The 3,521-nt window shown below is 44.3% G+C and overlaps 1 pseudogene; it reads right to left on the reverse strand.

Moving 5' to 3' along the window:
• Window positions 1-222: 222 nt before the first annotated feature.
• LOC101870462 (olfactory receptor 1020-like) lies at window positions 223-1,181 on the reverse strand (annotated as a pseudogene).
• Between the last annotated feature and the right edge of the window lie 2,340 nt (window positions 1,182-3,521).

A 3,521-nucleotide genomic window follows, 5' to 3' on the forward strand; every position in this document is an offset into this window, starting at 1 on the left:
TCTTCCTCCAGGCTGGAGACTGTGAACAGAAATGAAGTTTGAAGCTCAGTCTCCTCTTGTTTTCTTCCAAGAATGGTGTCATACTGAGGGTCTGTTTCTCATTCAATACTGTCATTGACTTTTGTGCAGGACCTGCAGAAGAACTTCCATAAAGTCATGAGTATCACTGGAAAATCTCAATATTTCAGTGCCCCATAGGCTTTCACACTGGACATGAACTGTTCATGTCCTGGATGTCAGAACTCGCCTTAGTTGCCTATGGTGGAGCAATCTCCTCCCACACTTGATCAGAGCCCCCTTCACCCCCTTGTTCCTCAGGCTGTAGATGAATGGGTTGAGCATGGGGGTGACCACTGTGTAGATGATGGAGACCACCTTATCCAGGCTCCTGTGGCTAGATGGAGGTTGTAGGTACATGAAGAATGCCGTCCAGAAGAACAAGGAAACAGCCATCAAATGGGATGAGCAGGTGTGGAAGGCTCTGGCCCTGCTCTGTGCTGAGCACACCTTCACCACGGTACAGAGGATTGAGGTGTAAGAGAGCAAAATGACCACAGTTGCACCCACGCATTGATGGTGACAAAGGCAAAGATGACCATCTCACTGCTGTGGGTGTCAGAGCACACAAGCTTTAGCACAGGGGATACGTCACAGAAGAAGTGGTCGATGCCGTTGGGACCACAGAAGGAACCTCCAAACACACACCATGTGTAGATGATGGCACTGAGGAAGGCGAATAGGTAGGATGATGCTACCAGCTGCCAGCAGACACGGCTGGAGATGATGGTCACATAAAGCAGGGGCTGGCAGATGGCAACGTGCCGGTCGTAGGCCATCATGGCCAGCAGGTGACACTCAACAGTAGCCAGGAAAGCTAATGTGAATAATTGCATCATGCAGGCAGGGAAAGAAATGGTTTTATCCTCTGATAAGAGGTCTGCCAGCATCCTGGGGGAGATGACTGTGGAATAGCAGATGTCAATGAAGGCAAAATGGGTGAGGAAGAAGTACATGGGAGTGTGGAGGCTGGGAGACACCCGAACCAATGTGATAATGCCAACGTTCCCCACCAGAGTGACAATGTAAATCATTAGAAAGAAGACAAAAAGAGGAGTTTGTGCACATGGTTCCTCTGTAATTCCCAACAGGATGAATTCAATCTGTGTGTGATTTCTGGCCATAACCAGGTGTTCCCTGCTGAGGCAAAAGGAAGAGAAACATCAAACTGATCAAAAATGGAGATTCAGATCTGGACCATATCTCTCTGCAATCAATGACCACTGTACCTGCTACATTTTTGATTATTGCAAAACATTTTCTAACCAAATACACCTGTACATACATATATTCTGTTTTTCAGATGAGGTATTCAGAACAGAACAGGGAGTTTGTTGAAGCAGTGAATGGCATTTTAATTTTTCTATGCTGGGACAATTAAAGCTATGGATTTAGTCAAGCACGTGTGTTTGAACAAAGAACCAGACCTTTAGTCACTTGTAATGTGAAGGAAATTTGTGTCAGAAGACACCTGAGAGGATCCTCACAGCATTGCACATAAATATGGAGCAAGAGAATTTCTCAGTCCCAGTGAAAGCCCAGCTTACACATGCATTACCTACAGACAGTTTCCTTTGGCTTTTGATTATCATTCCAGTCACCAAATCACATTTAACGAACTGTTTGAGATCATTTACAACAAATAACATTGACATTGGTGAATTCATGATTTATACCTTCCTGAGCTCCAGCACAATAAAGCACCTAAACCAATGGGCATTCAGCTTCTTGCTTTAAAAAGAAGTTGATGTTCTAACAGGCTGATTCTAAAGGCTGATTTATTAGTGACTATATTCTCCTAACAGTCTGAAATGTTGCATTTCTGTATAACACAGCTAAGATTCATCCTCATTTAAGTATCAAATAAATCAGTGCATCTTGCTTTAGCTGCCTATGTAGTAGAATAAGAACCTATATAAGACATTGCTCCCTCTTCTTATGAAGAAAACCCACATTGGTAAGGCTGTTCTCTGGCACAGCTTTACTGAAGAGGATACGAGGACATGCAGAAGCTAGCCCACTGCCTCAGTGCAGGTGAGACTCTGCTTTGTGTTGGTGTTACCTCTTGTGTCTTCTCTCTACCACCGAGTGATGGGAGCCAAGTGTTTATCCCCAGTGCAGCAGAGAACATCCATGTGCCAGCATCAGCTCTGTTCAGCTCCTGATGTGAAGAGAGGTCTTTATGATGTCTCTATGGTATCTCTATGGTGTCTCTATGGTGCCTCTATGGTGTCACTATGGTATCTCTATGGTGTCTCTCTGGTGCCTCTATGGTGTCTCTATGGTGTCTCTATGGTCTCTCTAAGGGGTCTCTATGGGGTCTCTATGGTGTCACTATTGTATAACTACGGTGCCTCCATGGTGTCTCTATGTTATATCTATTGTGTCACTATGGTATCTCTCTATGCTGTCTCTACGGTGTCTCTATGGGGTCTTTATGTTGTCTCTATGGTGTTTCTATTTGGTATCTATGGTGTCTCTATGTTGTCTCTAAGGTGACTCTATTGTGTCTCTATGGGGTCTTTATGGTGTCTCTATGGAGTCTGTATGGTGTCTCTATAGTGATTCTATGGGGTCTCTATGGGGTCCCTATGGTGTCTCTATGGGGTCTTTGTGGTGTCTCTATGTTGTCTCTATGGTGCCTCTATGGTGTCTCTGTGGTGTCTCTATGAGGTCTCTATGGGGTCTCTATGGTGTCACTATTGTATATTTCTGGAGCCTCCATGGTGTCTCTATGTTATCTCTATCGTGTCACTATGGTATCTCTATGGTATCCCTACGGTGTCTCTATGGTGTCTCTATGGTGTCTCAATAGTATCTCTATGGTGCCTCTATGGTGTCTCTATGGTGTCACTATGGTATCTCTATGGTGTCTCTATGGTATATCTATGGTGTCTCTATTGTGTCTCTATGGCCTCTCTATAGTGTCTCTATTTTCTCTCTATACGGTCTCTATGGGTTCTCTATGGTGTCACTATTGTATATCTATAGTCTCTCTAAGGTGTCTCTATTGTGTCTCTATGGTGCCTCTACGGAGCCTCTATGATGTCTCTATGGTGTCTCAATGGTATATCTAATGTGTCTCTATGGTGCCTCTATGCTATCTCTATGGTGCTTCAATGGTGTCTCTATGGTGACTCTATAGTGCCTCTATGGTGTCTCTATGGTATCTATAAGGTGTCTCTATGGTGCCTCGATGGTGTCTCTTTGGTGTCTCTATGGTGTCTCTATTGTGTCTCTATGGTGTCTCTATGGTTCTCTATGGTATCTCTATGGTGTCTCTGTGGTGTGTCTAAGGTGCCTCTTAGGTGCCTCTATGATGTCTCTATGGTCTCACTATGGTACTTCTATGGTGTCTCTATGGTATCTCTATTGTGTCTCTATTTTGTCTGCATGGTGTCTCTATGCAGTCTCTATAGTGTCTCTATGATGCCCCTATGGTATCTGTATGGTGTCCCTATGGT

The sequence above is a fragment of the Melopsittacus undulatus genome, chromosome 23, assembly GCF_012275295.1.
Source record: "Melopsittacus undulatus isolate bMelUnd1 chromosome 23, bMelUnd1.mat.Z, whole genome shotgun sequence".
In the NCBI taxonomy this organism is placed as follows: domain Eukaryota; kingdom Metazoa; phylum Chordata; class Aves; order Psittaciformes; family Psittaculidae; genus Melopsittacus; species Melopsittacus undulatus.